General features: G+C 45.9%; 1 protein-coding gene across 1 annotated transcript in view; it reads right to left on the bottom strand.

The window, feature by feature from the left end:
* The window catches only part of NELFE (negative elongation factor complex member E), a 317,928-nt gene that overhangs the window by 5,761 nt on the left and 290,516 nt on the right, over positions 1-21,651 (bottom strand). The window lies entirely within an intron of this gene.

The following is a 21,651-nucleotide window of genomic DNA, read 5'->3' as shown; positions in this document are numbered from 1 at the left end:
AAGATGTCTTAATACTGCCTGTCCCACCTGGGAGTCAGATCTAGAGTGTGCATCTAGACAGTAGTGTTTTGTAAAGGTGTGCACAGAACTCCAGGTAGCCGCTTTGCAGATGGACTCAAGGGGAACATTTGCAATGAATGCTATGGAAGCCCCAGTGCCTCGAGTGGAATGTGCTCTTGGCTTGAAGGGTAGTTCTCTCTTAGCAAGAGTGTAACAGAGAGTGATGCATTGAACAATCCATCTAGATATAGTGGATTTTGAGACCGCATCTCCTTCTCTTCCTGCTGCCGCCGAGACAAAGAACTGATTAGTCTTTCTCAGTGGTCTGGTTCTTTCCATGTAGAACATGACAGCTCTGCGTACATCTAGTGTATGCAGACTTTTTTCTCCCGAGCTGGAAGGGTTTTGAAAGAACGTTGGTAGTTCTATAGTTTGGTTTACATGAAATTTCGAGATGAATTTAGGTGCAAACCTTGGGTGTGTGCGTAGAACCACCTTATCTTTGTGAACTGTTACGAAGGGGTCTAGTACAGAAAGAGCCTGTAGTTCACTTACTCTCCTAATGGAGGTGATAGCTATTAGGAAAGCAGTCTTAAGGGTGATATCTTTAAGAGTTGCCTTGTGCATGGGTTCGAAGGGAGGGCCCATGAGTCTGGAAAGTACCACATTTAAGTCCCATCCGGGAGCTGGGTTAGCTATCGGAGGATGTATCCTCTTTACCCCCTCCATGAAGGCTTTGATAACTGGTATCTTCCACCACGACACTTTAAGTTGGGAAGTGGTGTATGCAGAAAGTGCCGCTAGGTGGACTTTAATGGAATTGAACACTAAACCTGAATCCAGTAAATGGGTCAAGTATAGAATAATGTCAGTAGGAGAGCAGTCAACTGGGTTGATGCTAGTACCTTTACACCAGATAACAAATCTTTTCCATTTGCTAGAATAGCAGTGTCGAGTATTAGGTTTTCTGGCTTCCCTGAGGATGTCCATACATCTCTGTGGGAGTTGTAAATGTCCAAATTCTATGATCTCAGGAGCCAGGCTGCTAAGTTCATGGTCTGAGGGCATGGATGCAGTGTCCTGCCCTTGTCTTGTGACAGCATGTTGTACGGGCAGGGAAGTTTCATTGGGGGAGATAGGGACATCTCCATCAAGTGAGCGAACCATGGCTGCCGGGCCCACATTGGGGCCACTAGTATCATGGTTACCTGCTCCTGGTGCATCTTGTGCACCACTTTGTTGAGAAGGGGAGTCGGGGGGAAAGGCGTAAACAAATTTCCCTGACCATTGAATCGACAGACCGTTCCCCTTGGACTGGTTCTGGGGGTACCTGGAGGCGTAACTTTGGCATTGTGAGTTCTCCAGGGTTGCGAACAGGTCTATTTCCGGGAATCCCCATTGCGTGAAGACGTCTAAGACGATGTCTTCGTGCAATTGCCATTCGTACTCTTCGGGCAGGGGGAAGTCTCTGCTGAGTTTGTCTGCTAGCAGATTGAGTTCCCCTGGTACATGTTGTGATAGTAGGAACATGTTGTGTTTGAGAGCCCACTTCCATATATTCTGGGACAGTTTGGACAGTCCTGGAGAGTGAGTGCCCCCTTGCTTGTTGAGGTAGTACATGGCTGTGGTGCTGTCTGTGAGGACCATCACTGTCTTTCCTTGTAAGTGTTCCTGAAAGGCTTTCAGTGTTTTGAACACCGCTAGTAGTTCCAGCAGGTTTATATGCTTGGATGCTAAACTCGGAGTCCACACTCCGTGTGCCGTCTGATGGGATAGGTGAGCCCCCCATCCTGTAAGGGATGCGTCTGTGGTTAGAGTGGCTTCCACTGCGGGTGTGGCAAAAGTTTTCCCTAATAACAGGTTTTCTTTTGTCCACCACCGTAGCGAGAGAACCAAGGCCTGCGAGACCACCACTAGATCGTCCCATTGTCCGCTGGCCTGACACCACTGGCTGTAGAGCCACTCTTGCATTGGGCGCATGCGCAGGCGCGCGTGAGGTACCAAATAAATACATGACGCCATCATCCCTAGCAAGCGCATTGCTTTGCGTACCGTCACCTCTCGGCCTGCTACATAATGGGGAATTTGAAACAGCATGTTTTGGACCCTCTCGTTGGAGGGGAATACGAGGCCGTCCTTTGTTCGAATTAGAGCCCCTAGGAATTGTTTGGTTTGGCTGGGGTCTAAGCTGGACTTCTTTTCGTTGATGGAGAAGCCCAGTTGGGACAAAAGGTCTACGGTCTTTTGGGTATTGGAGAAGCATGTTTCGTAAGAATCCCCTGTTATGAGCCAGTCGTCGAGGTAAGGGTATACCGGGATGGATAATCTGCGCAGGTGGGCCGCTGCCACTGCCAGTACTTTCGTGAATACCCTTGGTGCAGATGCTATTCCGAAGGGTAGTACTCTGAACTGGTAGTGTTTGTCCTCTATTTTGAACCTGAGGTATTTTCTGTGCGATGTCAACATTAAAATATGAAAGTATGCATCTTTCATGTCCAGTGTTGTCATGTAATCCCCTTGTGATAACAGTGGGATTACCTCCTGTAAGGTCACCATACGAAACTTTTGGGGTTTGACAAATATGTTCGCTGGGCGTAGATCTAATACAGGGCGCATGGTTAAGTCCTTTTTGGGTACAAGGAAGTACACTGAATAAATACCTTCTGTTACCTGTGATAGGGGGACGGGCTCTATAGCTTCTTTCTTCAGTAGTTCTTCCACCTCTTGAAGAAGAATGGAGAGGTGTTGCGGTGTCATGCGCCGGTTCCGTGGGGGTTTGTACTTCGGGGAACCGTTGAACTCGATGCAGTATCCGTGGGCTATGGTGGATAATACCCAACGGTCTGACGTGATTCCCTCCCATGCTGAAAGGAACGATGTTAGCCGGCCCCCGACCGGTGATGCATGGGAGGGGACCCGAATTTTCGGGTCATTTGCTGGTATTGGGCGTGGAACCTCTGGGGCTGGAGCCACGACCTCTTCCTTTGCCACGGCGTTGGCCTCTTTGACTGAACTGGGTGTTACCCTGGTTAGTGGGCCAGTTGGAGCCAGAGTAATATTGTTGTTGTTGGTTCTGCTGCTGTCTTTGGCCACGAAAGGAGCGTTTATTACCATAGCCTCGCCTGTTAGGGGGCCTAGAAATTTGATCAAGAGTCTTGATGGTATCAAACTCTTTTTTAGCATGTTCTAGGGCCTCATCTACTGCTTTCCCAAACAGATGCGTCTGTTCAATGGGTTTATTTATGAGGGAGGCTTGGGTTTCGGGCTTAAAACGTGAATTGCGTAGCCAAACGTGGCGCTTGAGAAGTATTCCCTGCACTAGGGAGCGGCCAGCCGTCTCAGCGGCATCTAGGGAGTTCTTAACGATGCCCTGGTTTACCAGTGTGCCCTCTGATATTATAGCTAGCAGGCGAGAACGCAGAGGTTCAGGTGCTTCCTCTGCTTCGCTGCGCAGCTTGTTCCACTGTGCATCTGCGTAGCTAGCTAAAAGTGAGTTGTTATTAGCAATTCTAGTAGAGAAGGCGGCGGAGGTCGTGATTCTCTTCCCCAGTGCGTAGAGTTTTTTGCCTTCTTTGTCTGGAGGTGCTTCACTAGTGGATAGTGGCACCCCTGCTCTTTTTCTTGTGTTGGTAACCACAAGGGAGTCCGGAATAGAGTGTCCTCTGATGTATAAAGGGTCAGAGGATGAAGGGCTGAAGAGCTTTTCTATTCTAGGGTTGACCCCTCTTACTAAAGCTGGGTTAGTAAGGGAAGGAGAAATTCTTCTTTTAATAGAAGCCAGGAGTGGAATAGATTGGCTAACAGGGGCTTTTTCTTTGATGACTTTTTCTACAAAGTCAATGTCTGGAAGAGTTTCCCCTGTATCAATCTCAAAATGCGCTGCTGCCTTGCGCAATAGTGCATTGAGGGAAGGTTGGTCATCTATGGGAGAGGAGTTCCCATGTGAATCCTTGAGAGGAGAAGGGAGAAAGGCATCAGGGTCTGAATGTACTGATGGGGATTGCCAAGGCTGCACTGACGGTGAATGCCAGGGCTGCGAGGTAGCTGTATCCTCTTCAAACCCTGTAGCAGTGGTGTAAGGATCTTCTTCGAACCCCTCTTCCTCAAGTTCTACCTCTTCTTCTCCACCCAAACACTCCTCATCTTCTTGGAGGTATTGCTCCTCCTCAGTGAGGTCAACCAGCCTAGGAATCTTGACTCTAGGGTCATCCTGTGACCATTCTCTTTGTCTTTTGTGAGTGGGTGGGTCTTGGTTTCCTAGAAACCTTTCCATTTTCTCCATGCAAGAATGGAGTCTTTCAAGGGTCTCATGGGGTACCCCTGAATAGTCTAGAGGGGGGAAATTAGTGTTTTCTCCTTCGAATCGTTTTGAACGCTCCCACAACGTCGACGAGAGGTTCCCGTCTCCTTCTGAAAAGCCTTCAGGTAGTTCGGAAGCGTCCTTTGGAGAAAGGGGCAGTTCCTGGCTACTTTTGTGTTTTTTCGACGCGGTATTCGACGTTTGTTTCGTCGTCCGCGTACGTTTGTCTTCGGCGACAATTCTCGCTAGGCTCTCGGCCACGATTTTGTCCGTCGAGGCCTCTGGTGTCAACGTTGTGTGCGTTGCGCGTTGTACCTCGACGGTCGCTCTATGGAGCGTTGCGTCGGATGTTTTTGGGGTAGCGCCCGTGTTAGATGGAAGCCCAATCGCTGGTCGCGGCTGCGTTTGCGGGTAGGGCTTGTGACCTTTACGGTCTGCGGTAGACGCCGGAGTGCCCTGCGTCCCCTTAGGCGCTGATGGATCCTTCGTTCTCGACGAAGAAGAGCCGTGGGTAGTGTGTTTAGCCTTATGGGGTTTGTGTGCGTCCTTGTCGCCGGGGTGTTCATCCCCATAAGCAGGGCGTGAGCCGAGCCCGTCGGGGCCGGGGACGGACGACGAGGAGCAGGAGCGCTCCTTCTGGGGGTTCATGACTTCCGTAACGGACGTCGAGTTATCGCACTCCTCGTCACTTTCAGTAACAGCGGCAGCGGGTGAGGAAACTGACTTCGACATCGCGTAGTCCGCCCACCTCTTAACCCTACGTTCTTTAAGAGTCCTGGGTTTTAAGAGCTTGCAGGCTGCGCAGCTGTTCTCTATGTGATCGAGGGGTAAGCAACGATTACAGAGCTTGTGCTTATCTTTCCAAGTATATTTGCCCCTGCAGCGTGGGCAAAACTTAAATGGTGTCCTCTCCATAGCTGAGGCAATAATAGCTGGCGATAACAACCCCAAGGGAAAGAAAAGGGAGAAAGAAAGACATTCTCAAAGAGAAGAGACAAAGTTCTAACCCCCACTCTCCCTACTGTAAGTTGGCTGTCGAGGCCAGGCCACGTGTTCGGCAGCGCCGAAGGATCTCCTCCGCTCTTCCTCTCCGTCGAAAATCAGTTTGGCGGAGAAAAGCTTCACAGCTAACGTCGAGGGGGAGGGATCGTTAACAGTATATTAAGTTATGACAAAAGGACCGAGGTCCGTGGTAAGTATAGCAATGTCTCTCTAGGAGCTCCGCGAAAGGCGACCAGAAACTGGGCGGAAAAAAACAATCTGAGGGACCTCGACGCGTGAGGGATTGTGGGTACAACGCACGTCACTATAGGGATAGTGTTACAGACACGCCTTGTCGACGTCCCCTTTTCGACTACGAAAAACAAAATGCAATACTCCGCAGTGACCACTGGATGTCGGACCTATGCACAGCATGTGATTCTAAGCAGATTAACAAACATCAGAAAATATATTATCCAAAGAAGGATGAAGATATCCAAAGAAGGATGAAAATGATTCAGAATGCTTCAATCTCCAAAAGCAGAAAAGAGTACATATGCTCTTACACTGGAACCTCGTTGTCGGTGTTCTTGCAGCTTTCATAATAGCAATACTATCATCAGACAAGCCCAACCCCGGCAAATACTAATTGCTCAGGTACCAGGCTGCTAAGATGAGCGATATCGGGGAGGGGTGAAACACTTTCCCCTCCTGCCGATACAGTAGATCCTGAGTCGCAGGGATTAACCAGGGTCCCGGAGCAATGAGTAGTAGATCCGAGTACCAAATTCTGGCTGGCCAGTTTGGAGCTATTAATATCAGAGTGCAATGCATTGACTTTCTGAATTTTGAGAGAACTCTCTGAATCAGAAGAATCGGGGGAAATGCGTAGTACGGTTCGCTGTCCCAAGGAATTTGGAGAGCGCATCTCCTAAGGATTCCAGACCCAGGAGAGATGCAAAACATGGACACTTGCAGTTTTGAAAACCTGCAAAAAAGATTTACCTGAGGTTGACCCAATCTTCAGAAAATCTAGTGGAGCACCGAGTCTATTAGCTCCTCCAACACCGTACCACGAATGTGGTACACTGTGTGAGGCAGTTCAATGTGTCCGCTCTTGTGTTGAGGTCTCCTGCTGAATGAACAGTGTGGAGATATGTGTGAAGGAAAGAGTATTATCGTTTGGGAAGCCCACACCGGTTCTCCTCTCGGGAGCCCTTATCTCGAGTTGGCAGCTGCATTTATTTTTAAAATTGTGCTGCATTTCCATCGGGAAAGAATCCCAAAAGAGTTTTACTTTCTTTTGATTAAGGTTTTTTTATTATATTTTTGCTTTTCCCTGGGAGCATTTGCACTGCTGACTGGCCACGACCCCCTGCACTTGAAGAACCCAGGACACCACTCACAGGTGAAGGCGCAGAAAAGGGCACATGGTTTGGCACCCTGGGTGCTCTGCAGGTGGGAGGCCATTGAGATGAAGCTTTTGTATTAATGGACAACGCATCATTCCACAGAACCGCAACAGCACTTGTACAACCAGCTTTAATCAGCTTCAATCAGGCAACCAGGCAAGACTGAAGATGACACAGGTGAGAAGCTGGGTAGGGTGAAATTATGCTATTGCAACCTCGCTTTTGTGGCTAACCGAAATTGGTAGCTATACTTTAAAAAATAAAACTTTACAAAAAGAGCATAAAAATACACCCAAACCAGCTACATACCCTCCCAAGCACTATCAAGCATGCCTCTTGCCACACCAAAACTGACATTTCACACCATCAGGGTAAGGCGGAAGATCCAAACTGTTCTCCCCCTACCTGTTTCCGCTGGTGATTTCGCACAGAGACTCCAGCATGGTGACAGTGCTTCCACTGAAGCAGAGTTTGGATGCCTTCTAGCGGACATTCTCATTTCTGCACGCATGCAGCATAAAATAAACTGCATATCGACAAAGACTTCTTTCTGTGCTTGTACAGTAGGTTTTCCTGACCAGTTTTACCGGAAGGATTGTGCTCGAGACTGTTCTTACTATCAATCCAGAAAGCAGGGATCTCAGTTTGGGCAATTACAGTAGATTGGGCAGAAGAGCAAGGAGCAACTAGCAGAAAAACTCGAAGAACTTGGTCTTCTTCCAGTGAACTGAAAAGGTGTGTTCTCAGAAGACTGGTTTTAAAAAATAAACTTGAAATATCAAAAATACTTTTTGCAAAGATCCCTTTTGGCAGTAGCTGAGGGAATTCAGGTAAAGTGGGTAAAATTTAAGGAACTACAAGGGGGGATTGTTCGTTTAGGAATGTATAACTTAACATGTAATTCTTTCCCGCCCTAATGCAGATAACCGCCAGAGCCAAAGCTAAGAATCTGAACAGTTTGCTATTTTATCCACTTCCCCTTGGGTGCGTTTTGGGCTCAGCTGTTTTTAAAAAATCTGGTTGTGTGGGAGACACCCTGGAGGGACTGTGGGGTTCAGCAGCTCCTGAGGACATCTGGAGAAAACATGGACCTGACAGAGTGAAAGGCCAAAATACTTAAAAGTACTCCTGAGTGGTCATGAATCCCACAGGGTTCACTATGGATGCCCTGGGAGAGATCAGGGATTTGAGAGATGAGTTGAGTGCGGCTCATGAGACAATCTAAGTTTGGGGAAGAGAGGAGACAAGCTAAACGAAAAAAGTGGCACAAATTAGGTTGGCCTCTAGCTCCAGAACTTTAGGTGCCGGGGATTGGGTGAGGCAGAAACCCCCAGTGTTGGAGAGGGAAGAATAGGGAAGTAATGAGTCAGAAAATAAGGAGGTGGTAGGAGGGCTTAGGAACTCTCCATTTGCCAGTGCCTCTGGCCCCACCAGAACAGTTTGGAGGGGAGCCGAAGAAGTTTAGGACCTTTTTAACTCAATGCGAGTTGCATTTTTTGAGTAGGCCAGAAGTGTTTACTTCCGCAGCACCTAAGGTCACTTTTATCCTGTCGTACTTGTCTGGTGAGGTGGCCACATGGGCAGGGTTATTAGTCAGAGACATGCAGCGTTAAGGGATTAATGATTTTTTCAGGTGGAGTTGAGCAAAATGTTCCGACAGGAGAGAGGTTACACTGGAGGTGGATGGGGAGCTTAAGCAGGGAAGTTGTGATTTGGTCAGCTACATTACTCACTTTAAATCTTTAGTTCTAGAGCGTGGATGGCCAGAGGGAAAAAAAAGAGCATCCCTTTTTTAATCTCAAATTGCGAGAGGATTTGAAGGATGCCCTGTCAGCGGTTGTTGATCGACCAACTTCTTGTGATGCACCAATTGATCTGGTTATTCAGTTAGATGAATAAGTGAGAGGAGTGTTAAGCGTAGAAGAGTTTTTGGAGATGGGAAGGCCAACCCCAGGGGGGATCGACTAAGGTTTGAATTGGAGGGCAAGGTCAGGACTCAAGAACAGGTTGGTAGGGCAAGAGGGCCTCTATCTAAAGAAGAGAAAGATGGGCGCCGGGAAAATAATCTGCGTTTATACTGTGGAAAGAGTGGGCACCTTAGGAAACTGTACAAATACTCCCAAACGTTTCCCGTCTCCAGTGTTAAAGGCTCAGCAGGTCACCAACACCTTCCAGGCTGCTGTTCCTCACATTACGGTGAACGTATCCTTGTTGTATGAGGTCTCTTTGAAAGGGAGTGCTCCTCTGGTGATCGATTCAGGGGCCACTGGAAACTTTATTGACTGGGAGGTGGCTAGGTCTTTAGGTATCCCTTTGGTACAGAAAGCTCTGGTGGGACAGGTAAGGGCAGTGGATGGTACAGCTCTTACTTCCGGACCCATTACTCATGAAACAGCTCTTAACTATGGTCATGGGAGGGAATCATGGGGAGGAGTTGTCATTTGATTTGATTGATATGCCACAGTTCAGGGTTATTTTAGGTATGCCATGGCTCACTTTTCACAATCCGCACATATATTTGAGAAGACAAGTAGTTGAATTGCAATCAGAGTTTTGTACAGTACACGGTTTGGGATATCAACCTTTGGAACAATCTAGTGCCCTAGAGGTTTCTGTGGTTAGGAGTTTGGCTGTAGGGGAAGCCATGTCACATTATGTAGGTGATGTGATGGGTGTGTTGCCGGAGTGTTATCAAGACTTTTGGGATGTGTTCAATGAAGGGGAGGCAGGAGATTTACCACTGCATAGGCTTTATGATTGCAAAATAGACTTGGAAACAGGAGCTATCTTATCTTGTAGCAGAGTTTATGCCCTCAAAGAAAAGGAAAATGATTATTTAAAGGAGTATGTTGCTGAAAACGTGGCTAAAGGATTTATTAGACACTCACAGTCTCAGTCAGCCTCCCTTATTTTTTGTGCCCAAGAAGGAGGGAATTCTTAGGACCTGTATGGATTACCGGGCACTGAATAAGGTCACAATTAAGAGTAGGCATCCCCTTCCACTCATCTCAGAGATGCTGGACCAGATCATCAAAACTAGACCATAGGGGAGCTTACCATTTAGTCAGAGTTCGAGAGGGAGATGAGTGGAAGACTGCATTCAAGACCAGATTCGGCCTTTTTGAATACCAGGTGATGCCTTTTGGCCTCTGCAATGCTCCAACAGCTTTTCAATTCTTCAGTAATGAGGTGCTGAGGGAGTTCCTAGATATTTTTGTGGTGGTCTAAATAGATGACATTTTGATCTTCTCCCAGAGTCTGGAACAGCATCTGGAGCATGTCACACTTGTTCTTCAAAGGTTGAGAGATAACCATTTGTATTCCAAAATGGATAAGAGTCAATTCCATACAGAGTCGGTTGAGTTCCTAGGATTTGAGATTTCATCCAAGGGTTTGGAGATGGATCAAAGAAAGGTTCAGGCTGTCGAGGACTGGCCATCTCTGACAAGGGTAAAGGAGGTTCAAAGCTTTCTTGGCTTCGCAATATCGCAGGTTTGAGGGGTTTTCCTGCATTATTACATCTATTACTAAACTCCTTAATAAGGGAGTTCTTTTCAACTGGAGTTCAGAAGCTGATCAAGCATTTCGGTCACTAAAGGATCGATTTACGTCGGGCCCTATTCTTTTGCATCCAGATACGACCAAACCATTCTTTGTGGAGGCAGACGCTTCAGATTTGGCAATGGGAGCTGTTTTGTCCCAGAGGCATGAGGTAACTGAGCAGCTTCATCCTGTTGCCTTCTTCTCAAAAGAATTCTCTGTGGCAGAAAGAAATTATACCATAATGTACCGTGAACTTCTGGCAATTAAAGCAGCTTTTGAAGAGTGGTGACATTATTTAATGGGAGCAAGACATGCAGTAAGTGTTGACGGATCATCGCAACCTTCTCTTCCTAAAGTTTGCCAAGACACTCACTCGGAGGCAGCTCAGATGGTCTCTGTTCTTTGCAGATTACGATTTTGTAATTACATTTTAGACAGAATGTTTGAACGGCAAGGCCGATGCTTTATCTCGTCAGTTTGCTGGTGACGGTCTAGAGTCCGGACAGGAAGATCAATCCCCGATTCTTCCTGAATGTTTTTTTTGGCTGGAACTTCGAACTAGGAAGGTTTGCGTGGAGAAATTCAGGAATGCATGAGCAGGGCAGAGATGGAGGATTGGGTACGTTTGGATCTGGCAGGGGGACGAGTGGAAAACAGCTTTCAAGACAAGATTTGGATTATTCGAGTATCATGTAATGCCTTTTCGTTTATGTAACGTTCCGGCAGCGTTCAAGTTTTTTATCAATGACATCTTAAAAGAATTCTTGGACATTTTTGTTGTATTGACAGTATCTTAATTTTTTCTCAAGATCCGGAACAGCATCAAAATCATGTCAGGTGAATATTAATGAAGTTGAGAGAACATCACCTTTTTGCTAAGTTGGAAAAGGGTCAGTTCCATACAGAGATCGCAGAGTTCCTTGGTTTTGTTATTTCTCTACATGGGCTTGAGATGGATGACAAAAAGGTGCAAGCAGTGAAAGACTGGCCAACTCAGACTTGAGTAAAAGAGCTTCAAAGTTTTGGAGGGTTTGCAAACTTCTACAGGAGATTCATTGAAGGCTTCTCTCAGATCATACTACCAATCACTAGACTTCTGAAGAAGGGAGTTACATTATTTTGGAGTGAGGAGGCTGAGCAAGCATTCAGAGCTCTTAAAAAAAGAAATTTGTCTCAGGTCCATGTTTGCTACATCCAGATCCAGCCAAGGCCTTTTTTGTTGAAGTGGGTGCACCCAATTTAGCTATGTGAGCAATTTTCTCTCAACAACATGGTGAGACTGGTCAGCTTCATCCAGTGGCTTATTTTTCAAAAGAAACTTTAGCAGTGCAGTGTAACTACGATTATGGACAGAGTTATTAGCTATCAAGGCAGCCTTTGGAGAGTGGCAGCATTACTTAATGGGGGCTTGGCATACTGTTACAGTTCCTACTGACTATAGGAATTTACTTTTTCTTAAGTCAGCCAAAACATTAACTTCCAGATAATTACGATGGTCTGTTTTTTGCTGATTTAAATTTTATTGTAGCTTTCAGAACTGGAAAATGAAATGGGAAAGCTGATGAGACAGTTTCCTGGGAGTGAACAAGAAAAATAAGTTTGTTCAAAACCTCTAATTTCTGAAAGAGATTTTATTTTAGCCAACACCCTAGAGGAGAAGAGTTTGCTTTGAGAAATTCAGCAAAGTTTGTCATCTGAACAAATGAACGATTGGATGCGCCTGGATCCAGCCTGATCCATCTGAGAGGGATTACCATACTTAGGTTCTAGGTTGTTCCTTCCAAATGAAATTGTGCGAGAAAAAGTTCTTAAATAGTGCCATGAATGAACCTTGACAGGTCATCCTGGTTTCCGGAAAACAATGGAATTAGTGCAAAGGCATTTTTGGTGGGAAACAATGAGGGAGGACACGTTAAACTTTGTTAAAACCTGCAAATCATGTGGTAAATCTAAGGCTGTGGTGGGAAAAATTGTGGGTCTGTAAAAACGTTTGCCAGTCCCTCCACGACATGGCATACTATCTCATTAGATTTTATTGTGGATCTTCCTAAAGATCAGGGGTGTACAACCATATCTGTTGAGGAGGATTGTTTTTCCGAAGAAGGTACTTTCATACCTATTAAGGGGAAGGTCACAACTTCTTGTTTAGCTCAAAGGTTTCTTCATCTGAGGCCCCGAATCTCAATCAGCGCCATGATCTGCTTTATACCCCTCTTACTACTGTAACCACTGCAACCTGCACAGAGGGAGAAACAGCCTTATCCCTGAAGGCCAGTATAGATGCGACTCCCTCGAACGTAGGACAAACCATTGGTCCACAGAGGGGTGCTAATGGAGTGTACATCCTGAGACGCGGTGAGTAGGGATGACAAAATAACACGCAGGCCCTTCTAAAAGGGACTACGAGCGTTGAGAGTGGTGCCCAATCACATGTTAGCCAATCATGTGATAGCTCTTTATGCTCAGCCTCTTGTCCACCCTCCCTGACCTGCCTGGCAGAGGGGCACCCGCGGCCAATGGGTGTAATTGCAGCAAAGTCTTATCTGAGCTGGCGACATTAAAGAGGTTAATCCTATCACTTATCTGAGTACTTGCAAGGGGGAGGACATGGAGGAGTTCCCAACCACCAAAGAGAGCGACATAGGGGATTGAAGCCCCATGGAGACAGTAGTACCCAGTAATCCGGATGCCAGTTTAAGTGTGGTCTGAACCATTCCAGCCAGGCGGGAGCACATTAGGGATACTTAGTCATAGTGATCACATCCAGAGTACACAGAGCATACAGACCTTTACATCATCCAAGCCTTTGCTGACCTGTGCCCGGCAAGATGATTGCACACCTAGAGCCAAAGTTGTGGTAGAAAAGATATCTAGCAGGGCTGGTTATGTGACACTTAATCCCACCACTAAAACAAACGAGTAGATAAAGGCCCGTGGGGGGGGGGGGTACTATTTCTTCACAAGCTCCTCAAACTGGACCCTAACAAACACGAAACCAGGGAAGCAAGTGTACTCACTGGCTATATGCCATACAGGGCTGCATCTTTGTAACTCGTGATGACATCCAAAGCTGCATTAGATCATGACACCAGGAGGAAATGCGCTCATGGCTCCATAAGAATTGAATTTAGGCAGTCGAGAGTAGCAAACTGCATAGTGAGATTTAACAAGAGATGTCACCTCTAATCAAACAGTGCCATTGAAATTCTAACGCACTCCATGTATAATGCGGATCATTTCTCTGAAACCAGGCTACAAGGGCCAGTGCTTTCTGGCACAAATGCAGTCCCCCTGTGGAAAAGAACAATGGGTAACCCCCTTTGGCCAAAGTGCCCATCCCACATGTACAATCTAGGAGTCAGCCGTTATTGCAATTTTTGCTGAGCAAGCTTTTCTCGGGAATTGAGCTTGTTGGTGTTCTGACAGGCTCTAGGGTATATTGTAATTGACTCAACTGTTATAATTGTTGGAATGCCCCACTTCTCATCAGGGTAGGAGCCCTGCAACAGCAGCTGTGCTCTGCTCTCGGCAGCCGACGTCGCACTCGTGCTGCAGGAGCAGCTGGAATTTGTGCGATCGCCGTACAGCCCCTACATCTGTAATGCCCCGTGGATTTTATGGCCAGCAAAGAGGTGTACTGAGGCACCTTGGCCAGGCCATCAGTGCCACACTGCCCTGCCAGCCAATTTTGTCCTCCTCGCCGACCCCGAGCCATGAGGTTTTCTCCTGCTACTACCCTAAAATGGCCGTCGCATCCAACGCTCTCTCTGCGTCGTCTATGGTTGCCTAGCAACCTACCAGGGTCCATAGCCTTAAGCGGTGATGCAAGACGGAGGCGGAAGCCGGCCTACCTCGCCTAAGGCCCACTCAGTCAAAGGCCCCTTCCTGTCTGCCCCGGCGGCATGGCACTGGACGCTGCTCCGCGGAACTCTAGCAACAACCCTCACTCCCCCCGCTGAGCCCACTCCGTACTAGTCCCATAGACTCGCACATGTTGCCGGGACTTCTACGTCTGACGGCATTCTACAAACGTCCACTACCAGGCACCATTCTTGTCGAACATCTTGTCTTCTCCTTTATGTCCGGTAAGAGTCGGAACGAGTATCGACTACTGACTAATATATTAACATGGCTCACTTCAACTTATTGAGCGCTCATTGTATAATCAAACCCGGGAGTATACCAGGGCCGCAATGTATCTATCCCTGTCCCCTCCACCAGTCACCATTGATATCTTTGTCCGTAACTGCTACATCGCAAACGCATCTCGTATTTTGCCTGCCCTAGGGTGCATGCCTACTACCTCACTGTTATTCTACTGTACCTCTGCATTCTCCTGTTGTTCACGCTAAAACACCTAAACATCAGAACCACGTATTGCATTACATCTATAGAGTGAATTGCACTGCTAATTAACTGCTGCTTTAGAATTGTGGTACTGCTTGTCAAGAACCCTGGCCTTATATACCCCCTGTCTACACTAGTACCTGCCTTGCGCTCTACCACCACCGCCTTTTACCGCTATCTCGCCCATACACGCGAATATGCGAGCACCTCACCGCATGTACTAGGACCGCTTTCCTCTACCTGTACAACCACCCTTAGCATTGCCCGTGACCACGCTCCTTTACCGCACCTTTATCAGTCTACATATTGTCTCACCCAATTACAGTGATCCTGTGTCTCGACATGCCACTGTGCCTCCTCGCCTGCCTTCTCCTTGCACACCTGGTTACAATCACACCCTCAGCCTGCTCACACTATGTACTCGAGACCCTCCCACAACATCTCTTCACACCCTTCTCCATCATGATCCATGGCACCATACCTTTAGTTCACCACCTTACCACATCCATCACGCCCATTCATAACAACATGACTAACTCTCACCTCGACCACTCCACCAATCCTTATTTTAATGCGCCCGCATTGTGGCTTCAACATTTCGCCATCAAACCCACACCTAATCAACCTTGTTCACTCCAACTCAGGAATTATAGACTTAGATCTAGATTGCCTCACACACAGTGCACCCGTCTTAATACACACCAACACCTTGTGGAGTGCTCGTGGCATGATGTTTTCTTGGTTTACTACGTCTGTCATAGCAATGCCGAGGCCCTATCCGTGCGTCGTAGCAACACCAAGGCCCTAGGCAGAAGCTGTTGGAGCGCAAGTCGGACTCCAGGTCTTCTGAGCGCAGAGGGCGCGGTTACATGTTTTAAAGCCACAGACAACAGTGCACAGAGCATGGCATCAGTTCCAGGAGCATGGGATAGAGAGAGATTGTAAACATTTGAGAACATCAAGTTATTTTTAGTAAAAGAAAAAAAAGCAAGTTTAGTCGAGCAATAGCTACCAAAGGCAAACTGTAAGCGACAGTTTGTTTGCACATTTTAAGAAAGGTGAAATAAGGAGTCAGTGGAAAAAAGGAGAGAGACTATCAGAACAAGACTGTTCAAGGCAAAGAAGACTGCAGAAAATTAATAGCCTTCTAGAATGGAAATCTTGAAAAGACTAAAGTATATCAGAAAAAAGACTGCCTTTAGGCAAAAGCCTCCAAGTAAAGGAAGGAGGAGAAGTGGGAAAGTTTAGATCTCAAGAGTTGTAGAGCAGTCCTTAAAGTTGTGTTTGTAGAGTTTTGCAAATCAGCAGGCACCCAGAGAAAGAACCTAGTGAGCCCAGACCGAAGGTAGAGCTGATGTCTGGAAGTTTGTTATTTTGTCCACTTCCCCTTTCCCCCCCAGGGGCCTCCAGTCCAAAGTCGATTTGAGAATCCCCAGTCTGTGCAGTACAGTGGGGGTTAGTGGTTACATCTTCAATCTCCACAGGCCAGGTAAGCTGGGACCTTACAGGTAGGTAGATCTTCGGGCTTCTGTTTAGGCGCAGTAGATTTTTGATGTTGAGGCATCACCTCAGGTTTGAAAGAACAGGTACTAGACCTCAGGAGGTTGTCCGTGCTTGCACCAGTATGAACTACAAGGGCTTTGGCGACAGCTCCACTCAAAGTCCCTGAAGGTACCTTGGTGCTCTTGACACTGGTAGAACCCAAATTGGCCTTGGAGTGCACTCCGGTAATGCGTTGGCTAACCGCTACAGGACTGTCCGGTCCTGTGCTTCATGTCCGCAGGAGCTACTGAACCCCACAGACCCTCTTGGGTGTTGGGGCAACTACTGATTGTTACTACATCAGAAATCTCAACACCCCTGAAGGAAAGGGAAAGTGGAGAAAATAAAAAACAGACTTCTGTCTTCAACTTAGTTGAGACTCTGCAGAGGGCGAGAAAACAAGAAACAAGGTTCTCCGACACTGACCCTTTCTGCCAAACCCTAAATTAAGACTAATACAGGTCCTTGGGAGGAGATGAATTGTGTCCAAGGAATTGTGAAGGAAAATGTAATTGTGTAAGGAACCTTCTTTTGATGTGCAAATTACTTGTCTGAACTCACTTCCACCTTCCTGGAGACTTTTATTACCTTTTTTAAATTGTCAGTTTTTAATCCTCAGCTGAAAATGGTCCCTGCATTCAACCTATTTTTTTAAAATACAAAATTCAAACTAAATTACTAAACCTACCAGCCAGCATGTATAAAAACAATATGATGCACATTGCTGCCTTGCTTTTTCATTTGTGTAACAAACGTTGCTTCTAAACCCACTAGAGTTCAATATTTTCTTGGTACCAAAGTTCCATAAAGAAGAATTTGATTATTAAAGTGTCAAGAACAGTTTCTAGAAGTTTTAAGTGTCTCCTTGCATCTCTGATTTCCCAACTCGCAATCCTTTCATGAGCTCCACAGCAGTAGAAAGAGCATTGCGCGCGTGCGTACTAGGAACACTACTCCGTGAGCGCACAGACTCAGAAGGTTCCTGTCCAAAGAAACACTACTCTCCACAGGCTGAACGCTGATCAGGACTTCAGTAACTTAGACTGGTCTCTTGAAACATGCGCACAAAGGGCACCAGAATTTAAGGACTAAGTGAGTGTTTTAGAGAGACAATTATTCTTTACACGTGCGCATTCCTTAATTTCTGGGCTGAAAGTCACAATGAAACGTGCACGGGGACTCCACTTATTTTAACAGAAAATTATTTAAATCTTCACAAGTAACGTAGCGCGCTGCCTAACCCCTAAATTACCCAACTAAATACCTAAACTAAAGTCTAAATTATTTTTAAAAGCCAAATTAACTCCTCCCACAAAAAGTCTATCCTGAAAAATGTCATTTCACAAACTATGGCGCTGCACTCCCACCAATATCAATGGTGTCCTTGTTTTACGTCACTCCAGGTATACAAATATCGTCTTCTGACACAGCTTCTCTTATTTTCCTGGTAAGACCTCAATAAGCACAACTTCATAAACACAACTTCCTGTTTGAGGAAGGACAATGAAAGGCAGTTTACAATGCCAGTTCAATCTCAAAGAGCTTATAATTCACCAATTAGCAACCTGTTCCCACACCACCATGATGGTTGGGGAAATTCTCCTTCTACAGACTAGGGAGTTAAGGGCCAACCCAACGGAGAACAAATACACTAATTAACAGATTTTCCCATCCCTAGATAAAAGCAAAGGTGCCATAGTTAAAATGCCAAGTAGTCACCCCCTATGTACAATATGTAACCCACCAAATGAACCCGAATACCTCATGACTCATAACTCAGACCTTGCGCAGGGTGCCCGACTTACCTGATGTCTCTACAAATGTGAAGAAACAAACTTCTTTATTTCACAGCGAGGCAACGCATTGAAGACTTTCCTACACTGCTAAAATCCTCGATGAACAGCCCTCGGTGAAAGCGCATGACAAGAGGAACAGGCCATCCACCTGTGTTGGGGGCCTAGGAATTCCAGGCAGCACGTGTGTGGGAATCTGCTGCTGTGAAATGCCTGCTGCATGAAGCGCAGGCTGTAAAACCTTTGACGTCCACAATCAATTTAGAGAGACTAGAGGTAATGTTTTCTACGACCAATAGTGAACAGCCCTCTATAAACAAAACTTTTAAACAATACACAATGTTCACTTGGTCCCTTGCTTCCCCAAATCCATAGCTGGTTGTACCTTACTGTATGAGATTAATAACCATTAAATTCTCATAGACTACACCACATTGTATCAAAAATAGTTATTTATTTTCCATATTTCAGCAGTAAAAAAACTTTTTCTTTTTTTCACAGTTCCAATTTTTTTAGGGAGTTGTTCAAATAGTATACAAAATCACAATATCTGCAACATTGCCCTACATTATCGCTGTGTACATTTAATCTCATGTGTCATTTTACCATTCAACATTTTACAAAATTCATTTCTTAACCTGGATTTACAAGATGCTTACCTCTATCATAAAGACAAGCAACTTGGTCCGTAAAAACCTTTCACTTTTTCTTCATAAAACCCATGCTTACTTTCATACCACATTCAAACCATTCCCAACAATGACGTCCATCATAAAAGACCAACTGAACTTGCCAGGGGGGCACGAAGTTAATTTAAATTGGGCAAAAAAACCCCAAAAAATTAAAATGGCACAGGGAACCCAGTGTGCAGTAGAAAATGGGGACAGGACATACGAGTATAGCCTGCAGCACCTTCAGGCTGCCTCTCAACAGGTAGCAGTGCCCAAGTACCTAGACCTGTCTGGCTGAATGGAGGGCACCATATGCGAAGAATATACTACATGTGAACCCCCATGATGTCCAGCAAGGTGGTACCACTAGATGGTAAAACTGTTTCAGGAAGAAAAAAAAAAAAGGCATAGAAATAAAATGTTTATCTTGTGTAGTCAACTCCCACACGCTAGTCCTTTCTGCAGGCTCTCTTGGAATGACCAAGATTGCACTGCACTGTTCTGCTGACATGTCAAATCCACCAAAAAAACCTAACAAGTGTTCCCAATCCCATAACCTTAATGCTAAAATGGCGGTTCAGCACTTGAACGTTCAATGCTGTTTATGTATGAGAACACGATGGATGATTTACAGTCTAGGAAGATGTGAAGCCTCAGATAAGGGACCAAAATTGTATGAGCAATGTCTTAATCTTGTATCTATGCCCTCCAGCAGACCATCAAAAAGGCTACTCCAACCTGCTCATCGGGGCACTTATTCCCCAGAAACACATCAAGTGCCGAAACAACATTGCCTGTAGTTTCTCAACTGGTGCCATGCACTGTGTAAAGGTGCAGAAGTAAGGCTTAGTTTGTGTTATAAACTTCTATTACCCGTAAAAGGGTTGGGAAAACGGCTTGAAATGTCAGGATGTCAAGTAAAGAGTCAGTTTGGGTCTTGTCCTCAAAAACCTACTTCTGACACTAATCGTCAGTCAAAACATACTTTTATTGGCGTTTTTTTTACCTTCGAGTACAAAAATACACATTACATAGTAAAAACCCTAAATATATATAGAACCACCAGATACAAATTATCAGAACGCATCTCATATAAAACATCAATTTAGCAGCACTTAAAAGAGAGGTACATTCAGATAGCTTAGCAACACTGGGTTTAGATATGAAACACAAACAGTGCAAATTTTAAGAACAGTAATTAATAAAATTGATGGACGGACACTTAGTGAGCAGCTAAACATTTTAAAGGTCAACAAAGGCCAAGGAGAGCCAGTGCTCGCAGCCTTGGACACACCATTGACCAAATTAATAATTCCATCCTTCCAGGCCCTATCTCTCTGTAGCCATGCCCTGGGAATATAGCAAACAGTTCTAAAAACAACATGGGGGACAAACATTGCCCTAAGAACCGCATGGCAAGAATTAAATGACAGATGCCTGCATTATTCAGAATGGGTCTCAAATAAAGACATCTCAAGCGGTGGGTCTTGTTACAAATTAGCAAGAAGTGCAATACATTTTCAATGAAAGATCCACACATTGGGCACAAATCTGTTTGTGGCCCCCGCCTTATCATGGTATGAGAAGCTAAAGGTAAAAAGTCGAACATAAACCAAAGATTTCTCAAATGGGGAAAGACTAGTATCCAAGTAGACTTTAAACTCTAGCTCCAGCCCAAGTTCAAGGTACTCTATTCCAAACTTCAGCTTTGCAGCGTCAACTATCAGGTTCTCATACATCGTTATTTTTGCGTCAATTTTGAGGGTATTTAAATCCCGAGCCAAAAGTTCCAGAGGGTTGTTCCACATATCACTCATATCCAATTGGGAGAGACATGTATGTAGTAACCAATTGAGGCTATTCCCCCCCACCCCCCACCCCCCACCCCCTCCTAGAACATGGGACAAAGGGTTCCTATATTGTTCTAGGCCTCGCCCATTCCAAACTCTGGCCCAATATAATACTTGTTTAAGTGAAATCTGTGGCACTACTCAATCATAAACGTCCAAATGGACCAGTGCCTAAGGGGAAGACACAGGCAAGAGCGACAATTTCTTTAAAAATGTATTTTCACAAATAATCAATTTGGAAATATTAACATGTCCCCACAGTTCGGAACCATATGTAGACAATGGTATTGCTAGTTTATTAAATAAGTCCAAGGCAGAGGAAATAGCACCTCTACCATGTTTGACAAAGAATGACAAAATACTGCCACAATATTTGCTTGGTGATAGCACTCATTTGTCTACCTGCGCCCCCCAGCTACTAGAGTCCTCGAAGCGCACTCCAACGAGATCAGAGTGACTTGCTCTATAGTAGAGTCACACACATTCAGTCTTAATGGCCTCCCTTTATTGTGTGGGGAATTAAAAACCATCACTTTACCCCCCAGCGCATATATAACATTAGCTTTGTTGGCAGAGTATAGTGTGCGTACAATAGCAACTAGATCAGGAGGAGCACTGGGGTCTAGCACAATCTGCCATAGTACCTCTCTGGAGACTGCGTCGAACAAAGTTTTTAGGTCCCACAAAAACACATATAGGTACTTTTTTTTAAAACTAGTATATTTTGCAATAGTCTATCTAAATCTTCTTGTTGGCGGTCGCTCCACCAGCCTCCACTTTCTCGTGATGGGGCTTTCTGGCAGCTTGCCGGGCCTGGGGACGCCCAGAGGTTTGCTTGGGCAGCGTGCAAAGTAGCTCCTTCTCCTTGGACTACCTTCCCACTCCTGTTCACCACCATGCACAACTCTGTTGCGGTCCCCTGTTCGCTGGATCAGCATCTCCTGGGCTTCCTCGTTGGAGGCTGGCTCTCTTGGTTCCACCACTGAGGGAATCTCCATCTTCCCTCAGTTCCCAGCTGACTACTGATATGATATGACGCGTTATAAATAACCTGTTTAATACCCAGAGGTTTCTAAGCGCGGACCAGGGGACGGAACCTGTGGTGCTCCGCGTCGTCTTGCTTCCAAGGCAAGTACGTTGCCCCTGCGCTATCCTCCCGAGCTATCCTACTGGTGCTCAAGGGTCCCCCCCCCCCACCCACTCTCTGGGAGG

Source organism: Ambystoma mexicanum, chromosome 13 (assembly GCF_040938575.1).
Source record: "Ambystoma mexicanum isolate Mex_15411 chromosome 13, UKY_AmexF1_1, whole genome shotgun sequence".
Taxonomy (NCBI): domain Eukaryota; kingdom Metazoa; phylum Chordata; class Amphibia; order Caudata; family Ambystomatidae; genus Ambystoma; species Ambystoma mexicanum.
The sequence above is the reverse complement of the archived record's forward strand: the minus strand, read 5'-3'. Positions and strand labels throughout refer to the sequence as shown.